Here is a 13,185-nt window from a genome sequence, read left to right on the forward strand (position 1 = left end):
ATTAAGCCAAAAGATAAAGCAATGTGGCATCTGTAAAAGAACTGGCCACCAGTCCCACGAATGTAGGGACATGAAGGATGCAAACTGTTTCAGCTGTGGTGAAAAGGGGCACATCAGTACTAATTGCCCTAAGGCTGCCAAGAAAGGAGCAGCTAGGTCTGGAAAGGATAAGAAAGGAACCGCCTAGACTACCGGTTGAATACCTGCGACAGTGCACATCAATAATAGCAATAGGTACGTCCTATACCATTTAGCATTGATAATGACTGTCAAGTATTTTTGCATTGATGCAAGGGATAATAAACCTTTAGCAAACCGTAAGCTTAGCAAACTCTGGATTACATTCATAAGGACTTCATATATTAAAAATGAGGTATAATTTACCAATGGAATCTTTAATGACCTCTCTCCCATCCTCGGAGATAATCCTTTCATAAGAATCTGGAGTACTCTTCCCCAGAAAGAGTACGACAATATATACTAATTATTTTATTTTATTATTTTTCCTCATTGATTTCTATCGTCTGCGAATGCCAAACTATGTTTGATAAGAGTACCATATGAGGATTTGCGTATCCTAGTGTGTCCCATAGATTGCTTCCATGCCTGATCAGTATGGAGGTTTAATGCATGGGATCCCCGAAGATATCCCAATGATCATATTGTACTAAAGTCGACTAGTAGTATTCAAAGGAGATATCCAATATAAAAATGTCCTTATAAGTATCTCTACTTAGGGCATCCTTGTAATGGTAAAGGGAATATGTCATTTATCTGACACCGAAAGCGATAGATGAGCCAAAGCCTGAGAATGCAGAAATCTCTGACACCTCTATGTGTCATAAATAGCTTCTTTATAAGAATTACCATGTTTACCTTCCGAGAGGCAAGAGGATGTTAGGACAAACATCCCGCGTAGGGCTGCAGTTATTGTAAAGATCTTATATCTGTTATTACCAGCGAAACAGGAAGAACTAAGAGCCAAACCCATAAGTTTTGGATAAGGTTTCGTAAAGCCCAAAATTCAAAGTTCTAAGAACTCCGATTTTAGTAAATAAGAAAGACGGTTCATTTTGCTTATGCATGAAATACCGCAACCCAAAATAGGCAACAATTAAGAATTTCCATCAGCTGCCCAGGATCGTCGATTGTTCGACTAAGTGTGAGAATTAACTATCCCCTAAGATTAGTTTAAGCGGTGACTGGAATAACCATCTCACCTTAAGATCAACTTTTCTATAATAGTTGTTATATAAGTATCAAGGTTGCTCCTTGGGAGACCTTGTATAGATAAGATGTTAAACATCTATTGCTAGACAGAAAAATTGGTAAGTCCAACTATAGGCGTTTGAAAGTTGCCTTGGAAACAACGAATAAGATCGAGCAAATCCATAATCATCTATAAGTTGCCAGTATTCGGCAGAGAATCAAGGATTCATGGAAATAGCAAACCTCCTAAGTTCTTGTTAAGAAATAAGGTTCAACAAAAGATATCACCCTGGAAAGGTGTGCCAATCTGTTGATTGTCAGGCTAGTAAGCTCTGAATATATGAAATCATTCGAGGTAATCGAATATATCAAGATCAAATAACTTATGAGCTAAAACCTATTTAAGGAGCTTGGTGGAGCTCGCGATGTATGGCACCCTAAGGATTAAAGGATATGTTTCGCCAATAAGTCACAAAGCGCTATCACATAACGGTTGGCAGTCAAACGGACCGAGTGAGCGTACCATCCAAACATTGGAAGACATGCTTCGAGCATGTGTGATTAATTTAGGTGGCAGTTGGGATAACCACCTACCCTTGATAGAATTCTCCTATAAAAATATCTACCATACTAGTATTAGGGCCGCGCCTTTTGAAGCCCTATACGGTAGAAAGTGTAGATCGCCCATCTGTTGGGCAGAAGTTGGAGATGTCCAATTGTCTGGACCAGATATCGTTTTTGAGACGACGGACAAGATCGTGCAGATACGCGATCGATTGAAAGCTGCCAGGGATAGGCAGAAAAGTTATGCGGATCCTAAGCGCAAGGATTTTCACTTCGATATGGGTGCAAAAGTGTTGCTTAAGGTATCACCTTGAAGAGGTGAGATACGGTTTGGAAAGAAAGGCAAGCTAAGCCCGAGATATATAGGACCTTTCGAGATCATCGAACGTGTCGGGGCAGTTGCTTATAAGTTAAACTTGCCTGAAGAACTTAGCGCTATTCATAATGTGTTCCATATCTGTAATTTGAAGAAGTGTTTCGCTGACGATTCACTGGTTATACCGCATACAGATATACACATAGACGAGAGTCTAAAATATGTGGAAAAACCTTTGTCGATTGAGGATCGACAGGTAAAGAAGCTTCGGAGGAAGCACGTGCCTATTGTTAAGGTCAAGTGGGATGCCCGTAGAGGTCCCGAATACACGTGGGAAGTGGAATCCACGATGAAAGAAAAATATCCCCATTTGTTTGAATAAATCTCGGGGTCGAGATTTCTTTTAAGGGGGTGAGGATGTAACACCTCGAAAAATTTCGTCCAATAATGTCTTGACACGTGTCATAAGGTTCCGTTATGTGAAAACATACTTTAGAGGGACTAAAAGTGACAAACGGTGAAAACTATGGAACGTAAGGGTCCAAAGTGTCAACAATGGATAAATAGACTCTATGATAACCCTACATAATGTTTATAACCTTAAACGGATGGTTCATGGATCATACGACGCGGAAATTGCACAAAAGTGAAGTATTTCAAACTATAGGGGCCAAAAGTGTCAACATGTTTAATTTATACCTCTGAGTGAACTTTTGGCAGACCCGAAGCTTTGTATAGCTAAAATATACTCACTAGAATATGTGGTAAAAATTTCGTGAAGTTTCGTCAATGTATGAGAAAGTTATGGCCAAAACCGTACTTAAGGGACTAAAAGCGTCAACGTCGAATTTCATGGCTTTTCGGTTGAGCGCAAAGTTATCCGAGGGCATTACCATGTTGGTAAAAGTCCTAAGGTTCTTAAAAACCAAGTTTGGGGGTTTACGGGTCGAGAAAAGTAGCCGAAACATCGCGTACAAGTTCAGGGGTCATTTCTGTCAATGTTTAAAAGTGGTTGGCTGAACCAGGGGTCAGGCGACCCGCCTGGGAAAGCCCAAGCGGGCCGCGTGGGTTGCCCAGCGACAGAAACTTCAAAAATGGGTTATTTGAGTCCGATTTTGGGTGCCTAACAGCTGGTTTCGCCTCCAAATGCACCAATAACATGCCTTGCATGCCTACTACTACAGGAACCTCGAAAATTCTGGTTTAAATCAGATCATCACCTCATTTTTGATCATTTGCAATTGAAGAACAAGAAGCTCTCTACCAAGAACTTTCAAGCAAGCTTTCTGGAGGAAATCTGATCAACAAGGCCGACTCCTAGTGTTCACTAAACACCTATAGGACTCTTGTAAGCCTTCAATTCGTTCTTTAATCCGTTCTTGTTGTGTTTATTGCTAAAAGTCAAACTGGGTGTTCATAACCTTTGACTTTCTGATTAAACGGATTTCTTTCAGTCATTTCTCGAATTGAAACTTGTTATAGATTGGTATTTATGTGGGAAACAAACCCTCTGAAGGGTACTCTCTGATTCCCACTACATGCATGCTAAATGTCGAGTCAAACATGTTTCTAAAAAGTCAACAGAATTGATTTTCGCAAAAATAAGCTTGAATGTTAATATATTAGACATGCAATCTGATTGATCATCATAAATAACTTGTAATACATATAAGAATGTGTTTTATCATCATCCACTCGACAATCTATAGTATAGACACGAATCGGAACCGAAAGTCTTGTAAAACGACTATTTCGTAGACTATCGATTCGGATTCGTACATGCATGTTCGAGATCTGTATTGGAAAGTATTTTTGACCATTTTTATTTTGGTTAAACTTTCTGGAATTTTCATTGATTAAGTCTATGCTTAGCCTATTCGAATGCATGTTTCCGATTTATGCATAAAGTTGACTACCTTGCCCTTTTTGATATAAAACGTGATTTTTGGAAAAGTGAAAGAGTAGAAATCTTTATTTTTATTATATAAACTTGCACCGAAAGTTTCGGATCAGTAGATGGTCCAGATTGTGAGTTATGGCCATTAGCGTAAAACTATATTATAAATTTACATAAACGGTCCTTTTCGCGTAGAACCCGTTTCTGGCCACGTTTTGATACGAAACTCTTTACCAACAGAAGTAATATAATATTCTGGGAATTTTGATGATTTTTAATTAATTTTTGGCTGAACGGATCCTAGATCGCCTGGTCATTTCGGCTTATGTCGGTTTTGACCGTTTTAGCCATAAAATGAGTTTTACACACCCTTTTGACCCGAAACCTTTTTCTACTGATTTTATACGATGAATAAATTATTTTAAGTATTCTGGAAATATAAAAATCTCAGATTTAATTTGAAAATCCGAAAACGCCCTTAAATCGCATATTTAGCGTTTTAAGCGCATAGTAAGCGTTATACTTGTTTTAAATATATAAGACCTATACCTACTGATGTGTTTAGCATATTTTCATATAAAAACAGTAAGTATAAGTATATGAACTCAGACTTCCAGTTTTGGCACTTTTAGCCCTTGTGAAATTACTAAAATACCCCTACGGTGCATAGTTTGGTTTTAAATGATAAATTTGGTATATGGGTCATACCCTACTGATATAATATGTTATATTAAGTATATTTACTATATGAACCAGACCCGAAACTCAGATTTCTAATTTTACTCTTTTATTATCTTTTAAAAAGACCAAAATGCCCTTCTAAGGCATAAATTGAGTTTAAAATTATTCCGGGCAATATAGAACATAACTTACTGATATTATATCATATTTAAAGCATATTATCTCAGGAAACTTGCATTTGACTCTTTTGACTACCCTTAACGCCCTTTTTGCGTTCGGTTCGGTTTACGTAACTAGTTTGCGTAAATTGACCGAAACGGGTCAAACGTTATCATTTTTGTCTCGAAATCCAGAATGTATTTTGTATACCCATATTATACAAGTATTCAAACTTGTCGGGTCTAAATCACGTTCTATCCGGTCTTCGCTTAATCATGCGCTTGAGCCGTATATTTCCTTGAAACTAACCGGTCTAAGCTTAGGCTTAATTAAAGACCCGTTAGTATTCTAATTGGTTATTTATACCATCGTTCCAGACTAGAGCCTTCCGGTAAATTGTACCTACGCTTACTTAAGTGAATACGGCTGAGTTATTATAATTCTTGCTATTTAAGACAGGAGCTAGCTCAGGTAAATACTCTTAACTTATTTTCCTTATTACGGGCTTGGGATACGGTAATATAAATACCGCATGGTCAGGTATGGGATTCGAAGACCAATGTGTCGGGAAATTCAAATAACCTGTTTTAATTCGTATTGCTTGACTGAAACATTGGGGGTTAATGCGACCGTGTCCTGGATATCCTTGACTCATTAATTGCAAATGGCCACGACCTAAGCACGGGGTGTAGGCATACACCTGACAGATGCTTTATGCTTATTATTTGATTATACCCAATATGGGATTCCCAATAAGGGAATAGTGGTGTGTCGGTTAATCTTGAACCGGCATAGGACCGGGCCCCGTATGTAGAGCAAGTTATGTAAAACTGATAACATGAGATATAGTTTGTCCCAAGTATAAAAGATTAATATTGCCTTGTGCATCTTAATCAAGTGTCAAAAATAGTTTTGTGCCTTGTGCGCCTAAACCAATTTTCATAAACTCTTTTCAAATGAGTCAGTTGAGTGTATTTACCAGTGAAAACTGACGTATTTTCCAAAGTCTAAGTGACAGGTACAAGTACGTAATAGGCTGGAAGCTGCTCAGGGCGTTAGTAAGGAATCTTGCAAGTTCTAGGCGTCTAAAGTCTGTTGAACATTTATCTTATTTTATTTGATCCGCCTGTGGATCCGTTTCAACTACTTGTGATATTAAATATTACGTTTATGTAAAGTTGAAATGAATCTATTCCTGCTTCCGCTGTGCATTTATATATTGTGTTGTTTGACTATGATGTTATCAACTACGTCACGTTACCCCCACCGGGCCCACCGGTGACACGTGGAAATTCGGGGTGTGACAATAATACATGAGGTTCTTAGATATATAATTTTTTTATTATTTAATATATAAAATTACATTTGTTCAACCCGTGTAATACACGAGATTTTTAAATAATAATTGTTTTAATTGAGTATATAAAATTACATTTATTCAACCCGTGTAATACACGGGGTTCTAACCTAGTTAAAAAATATATGAAACTAGGCTTCTTATATAGGTTTTAGCTTATAGGCTATTGACCTTTGTTGCATTCGATTTCCCGAGTGTTCCTATATATCCAGGGCTTAACTCACTCTGAGAAATTAAAATTTAGCACACCCTTCTTAGGGTGATACCGTCGATTGAACCTTATTCCTTATTAAGGACTTAAGAAGGTTGCGAATTTTATCAATCCTAAATTTTCTGCCGATTACTGGCACTTTAAGATGATTACGAATTTCGAATGATCTTATTTGTTGTTTCCAACACAACTTTCAGATCCTGATAATTGGACTTACCAATCTATTGTTCTAACATTAGATGTTTAACATTCCATCTATACAAGGTCCCCCAAAGCACACCCCGCGTTGAGGCGGGGCGTAAAACGGTGTCAAATAGTACTAATGCCACACAACCGTCATCGACCACTAACACTGAGTCGACCTAGGATCTTCGTGTTGCGACGAACCTGTCAAACATGAAAAAATAGAGGTAAAAACGTTGAACCACACATGCATGTTGCGTCGTGTTAACTTGCAAAATTTGAAACAAGACATAAAAAAGTTGAATTACAGTCATACGTTGCGTCGTATTAACTCGAAAAATTTAGAACTATACGTAAAACGAAAATTTGCGAAAGATGAAAAGTATAAGTGACAAAAGTTGTGAAGTTAAATTGCAAATAATGAAAAGTTTTGGGTTAAAGTTAAAAAAAACAAATTATGTAGGGTTAAAATTGCAAAACGTAAAAACCTTTGGATTAAAAGTAAAAAATCAAGTTTTTTTTTTTTTGAATAATTCCCAAAGCACAAGTTACAAGTTGTATTGCCTAAATTTGTTGCTTATTTATAGTAACTAGGATTCCGACCCGCCGCAATGCGGCGGGGATTCTTTAGTTATAATTAAGTCGATCTAGGACTCGTACGTTATGTTAAACCTGTCAAACGGCTAAAAACGTTCACCCACACACGCACGTTGCGTGATGTTAACTCGCAAAATTTAGAACGAAACGTAAAAACGTTAAACCAAAGACGCGCGTTTCGATGTGTTAAGTCATAAAATTAAGAACCAAGCATAAAGCGAAAAATTTGCGGAAAATGAAAACTATAAAGGATCAAAGTTGAAAGTAAAAAAAGTTATGAGGATAGATTGCAAAAGATATAAAGTTTTGTGTTAAAAGTAAAAAAACAAATAGTTTTGGGTTAAAGATAATTTATGAAATACTTTTGGGTGAAAAGTAAAAAAAAAAATCATTTTTTTGGAAAACCTCCAAAGCCAACGTTACGACAACCATATGCATAACCATTTTTTCTTTGAAAAACCCCCAAAGCACACCCCGCGTTGCGGCTAGGCGTAAAACGGCGTCAAATAGTACTAATGTCACACAACCTTTATCGACCACCAACACTGACTCGACCTAGGATAAGCGTGTTGCGACGAACCTGTCAAACATGGAAAAATAGAGGTAAAAACGTTGAACCACACATGCATGTTGCGTCGTATTAACTCGAAAAAATTAGAACTATACGTAAAACGAAAATTTGCGAAAGATGAAAATTATAAGTGACAAAAGTTGTGAAGTTAAATTGCAAATAATGAAAAGTTTTGGGTTAAAGTTAAAAAAAACAAATTATGTAGGGTTAAAATTGCAAAAGGTAAAAACCTTTGGGTTAAAAGTAAAAAATCAACTTTTTTTTTGGAAAATACCCAAAGCATAATGTACAACTCATAATGCACAAGTAAGTTGCTAATTTATATATACTAGGTTAAACCACCGCGCGTTGCGGCGGGTTCTCTTTGTGAACATGTTCCAACCTATACGTTGCGGCAGAGACGTGACGGGAGTACAGTTTTATACCGGATGTTAACGACACGCTATAACAACCTAAAAATCCAAAAACAAAAGTTGAAATAATACGGTGCGGCAGAGACATTACGGAAAAATAATTTATACCGGATGTTCTTTAAGTTCACTTGATAACATGTAGTCTTCTTCTGTAGCCTTTTAGATTATCAGCCAATTCATATACTTGTATCCAACCCACTAATATGTGATTAGTTGATGTGATTTGTTATTCATGGTCCAATTAATCCTTGAATACAGTTATCGTAAAATCAGATGTGTTTTTTTTTTCTTGGTTAATGAAACGTCACCTTTTCATCAACCTTAAATCAATTTTTAAAACATGTTTATTTTACCAAAACCATTTGTTCTTTCTAGCCACTAAACACATAAAACCATTTCTTATTCTTGAGAAAACTTTGACAATTCATATTTCATTGATGTATTAGTTTTTTTTTTATATTAAGCCTAACAATATTATCGCAGCGGACAACCAAACCATTACTCCTTCACTATTCAATCGGACTTACAAATCAACTCAACCCTAATTCTATATACAACAACAAAGCGCCGCACACCATAACATTTTTCTCCGTTTTCTTTTTCACTTCAAAAATCTAAAATTCTAATATCATGCCGCAACTTTTCTTCCTTTTCTCAAATCACAAAACTAAAACAAAAGGCAAAATCAAAAATAAAAATGGGAAGAGCAAACGTTTCAGAATTAATATTCAGGGTTCAGATGAGGCTTGCCCATCATCATCACCACACCTTTATTAATCTCAGATTATTTTCCATCATCGTCATCGACTTGGCAACAAAAAAGGCCTTAGATGAACCCGCGCCATCATCAATTAGGGCTCAAGAACTGCTACCGTCATCGAACCAATTTCACACCGGCTTAGACAACTATATTTCAAAGCCATAGCACCGAAACAACACAAATAATCGGGTCGAACAACCATCATTATCAAACCAACATAAACCGGTGGCCACACAGGCTACCACATAGGGTTTACACGAAGAACATCTGTTGTAGTTCATATGATACGCAACCATGAATTCAACTTTACACCAAAGAAAGCTAAACACAAAAGATAGATAGAGGGTCGCACAGGTCCGCTGCTGCCGTAGGCGGCCGCCGACAACAGCGGGGCAACACCCTCTCTCGATTTCTATCTCTAGAAACCACTCTCTGTCTATAAAATAAGACCACCGAGGGTGCGTAAATGGTCGGTAATCGGCAAAAGGAGCCGATAAACCATTGACCTTAGCTAGAAAGGAATGAGGAAGAGAGAGATCAGAGAATTCTCTCTCTTATGCAGGTTAAACCCCAAAGAAACGTGGCATATAACTGGCAAAGGGCAGATGTCTCATATATTGAAAGGGTTGAAGAGTGTTACAGCTGTCAAACGAAAGACCAAACCATCCCAAGGTTTTCTAAACTGGTTTTCAAAGTACACATGATTAAGCAAAGAGCACAAACCCAGAAGCACAACCCATGTTGCTAATTCATATTCATAACTAGGGTTAAGAACCGTCCGCGTTGCGGCGCGGGTACATCGTAAACATTGAATGAATTAGTCCAGACGTTATATGATACATTAACCATATGAAAACACACATTTCGACGTATCCAAGTGAACTCAATGTAACCTGTACACGCATTGTGATTGGATAAAATGTAAAGTAAATCAAATTCATATCAAACAATCATAACGTATTATATGTGACACAACTCATACATAAAAAACGTAATGGGTATGAAGGAAAATATGCACATGTAATCAAAAGGGATTAATTAGAGCTTTTGAAAAAAGGGGAGAAAAAGGAACCATAATTTGACTCCACTCGGTTCGAAACAAACTTTATGAAACATACATAAAATAAACACGAAAACATATCATATTTGACCTGAATCGTTTCCCGAAAAGTTCACATCGAAACATAGAACAACTTGAATTTATACCAAAACATACATAACAATATGCACGTAAAAATGGTTTCTTTAAACGAAAACGTATTATATTTGATCTGACTCGTCTATAAGAAAAGTTTACATCGGAATGTAGAACAAATCATATTTATACATACCCGTATATAAAATATGCACGTAAAAAATAGTTTTTAAGTAAAGGAAGTAGAGAGGTAAACCGAAACAAAATATGAGTAAAAAATTTAATAGGTTAAAAACGTTCATAAAACCGTGCCAAGTACTACCAATGCCACAACGACATCGACTATCAACATCGTAAAAATAAAATAGATAAAATGGTAAAAATTACACTAAACGAAAAGCAGACTAAAATCTTTGAACCACGTACACCCGTTGCAGTGTGTTAATGCGAAGAAATTAACTTGAAACGTAAAACGTAGAAAATAATAACTTAGTCGATCTAGGACTTGCCCGTTGCGGCGAACTTTTCAAAAGGGAAAAAATGGACGCGTTGCGACGGGTCTGTTAAATATGAAAAAATAGAGCAAAAAACGTTAAACCTCACATGCACGCTACGACATGTTAACTCGCAAAATTCATAGCGAAACGTAAAACGAAAAACTTGCGAAAGATAAAAAGTATGGAGGACCAAAGTTGTAAATAATAAAGTGTTGTGTTAAATTATAAAAGATGGAAAACTTTGGGTTAAAAGTAAAAAATTAAAAGGGGCCAAAATATAAAATATGAAATGTTTGGGTTAAAAGTGAAAAATCAAAATTTTTTTTTTTGAAACACTCCCCAAACACATGTTACAACTCATCTAAGCAAAATATAGTTGCTTATTTATAGTGGAACTAGAATTGAGACCCGCCGCATTTGCGGCGGGGATTCTTTAGTTATAACTAAGTCGACTTAGGACCCCCACGTTATGTTAAACCTGTCAAACGGAAAAAATAGACGATGTAAAAAACGTTCACCCATACACGCACGTTGCGTCGTGTTAACTCGCAAAATTTAGAACGAAACGAAAAAACGTTAAACCAAAGACACACATTGCGATTGTTAAGTCACAAAATTTAGAACCAAACATAAAGCGGAAAATTTGCGGAAAATGAAAACTATAAAGGATCAAAGTTGAAAGTAAAAAAAGTTGTGAGGGTAGATTGCAAAAGATAAAAAGTTTTGGGTTAAAAGTAAGAAAAAAAAACAAATAGTTTTGATTTAAAAGTAATTTATGAAATACTTTTGGGTGAAAAATAAAAAAATCAATTTTTTTTGGAAAACCCCTAAAGACAAGGTTACAACAACCATATGTATAACCATTTTTCTTTGGAGAACCCCTAAAGCACACCCCGCGTTGCGGCGGGGCGTAAAACAGTGTCAAATGGTACTAATGTCACACAACCGTGATCGACCACCAACACTGACTCGACCTAGGATCTGTGTGTTGCGACGAACCTGTCAAACATGAAAAAATAGAGATAAAAACGTTGAACCACACATGCACGTTGCGCCCTGTTAACTTGCAAAATTTGAAACAAAACATAAAAAAGTTGAACCACACTCGTACGTTGCATCGTATTAACTCGAAAAATTTAGAACTATACGTAACGAAACGTAAAAACGTTAAACCAAAGACGAAAAGTATAATTAACAAAAGTTGTGAAGTTAAATTGCAAATAATGAAAAGTTTTGAGTTAAAGTTAAAAAAAACAAATTTTGTAGGGTTAAAATTGTAAAAGGTAAAAACCTTTTGGGTTAAAACTAAAAAATCAAGTTTTTTTTTTGAAAAATCCCCCAAGCACAAGTTACAAATGTTAATGCACAAAAAAGTTAGTTATTTATATATGAAACTAGTATGACAGACCCGCGCGTTGCAGCGGGCTCGTAATCGTATACGTAATTTAGGTACACAAATTGTGATGTGCTGGTAAAAATCTAATAATTGAATTAGTTTGAAGACTAATAATAAATTTATGGTTATTGAACCAATAAGTATATTAAAATGTTAGTAGATACAAACATTTAATATGTGTTTTGATGTATATGTTTTTTCAAGCAATCTAAGTATAAGCAACAATATACTTTAGTAATTTAATATTTTATAAGTATCATTTTATATAAATGAAAAATCAAAGACCTTGTACTAATGTGCTTGCTGTATCAAAATTATGATAAAAAGAAAAAGAAAAAAAAAACAAATAAAAAGTAGTGGTTATGTGTTATGTATTGATTGGAGAGTATCTTTAAAGCAACAACTAAAACAAACAAAAATTGAATAGTAACTTAGTGAGGGAACTAAATTTGCTAAATTATATAGGGATAATTGTGTTTTAATAAAAAACTAAAATTACGCACCCCTGTGTTGCGGCGGGTCGTAAAGCTGTGCCAAATAGTATCAATGTTAGACCACCGCCAGGGAACACCTAGTGGCGAAGCTTGAGATTTCCGATGAGGGGTCGAAAACGTATATACCCAAAAATTTCTACAGAATCGCCCAAAAATTTCTATACGAAAACTATATACTCTCCACTACTGAGCGAAAAGTTCGGGGGGTCGGCTGCCCCTTCCCGCCCTACTTAAGTTGCGCCCCTGGGAACACCAACACTGACTCGACCTAGAACCTGCGCGTTGCGACGATCATGTCAAACAGGAAAAGATAGACGTAAAAACGTTGAACCACACATGTACGTCGGGCCGTGTTAACCCGAAAAACTTAGAACGAAACGTAAAACGGAAATTTGCGAAAGATGAAAAGTATAGGAGGCAAAAGTTGAAAGTAAAAGTTGTGGGGTTAAATTGCAAATAATGAAAAGTTTTGGGTTAAAATTAAAAAAGAAAACAAAATATGTGGGGTTTAAGTTGCAAAAGGTAAAACTTTTGGGTTAAAAGTAAAAAAGTCAAGTTTTTTTTTTTTTTTTTTTTTGAAAACCTCCCAAAGCATAAGGTATAACCCATTATGCCTAAAAATGTTACTTAGGTTAAATTGCAAATAATGAAAAAGTTTTGGGTTAAAATTAAAAAATAAAACAAAATATGTGGGGTTTAAGTTGCAAAAGGTAAAACTTTTGGGTTAAAAGTAAAAAAGTTAAGT

This window comes from Helianthus annuus, chromosome 6 (genome assembly GCF_002127325.2).
Source record: "Helianthus annuus cultivar XRQ/B chromosome 6, HanXRQr2.0-SUNRISE, whole genome shotgun sequence".
NCBI lineage: Eukaryota > Viridiplantae > Streptophyta > Magnoliopsida > Asterales > Asteraceae > Helianthus > Helianthus annuus.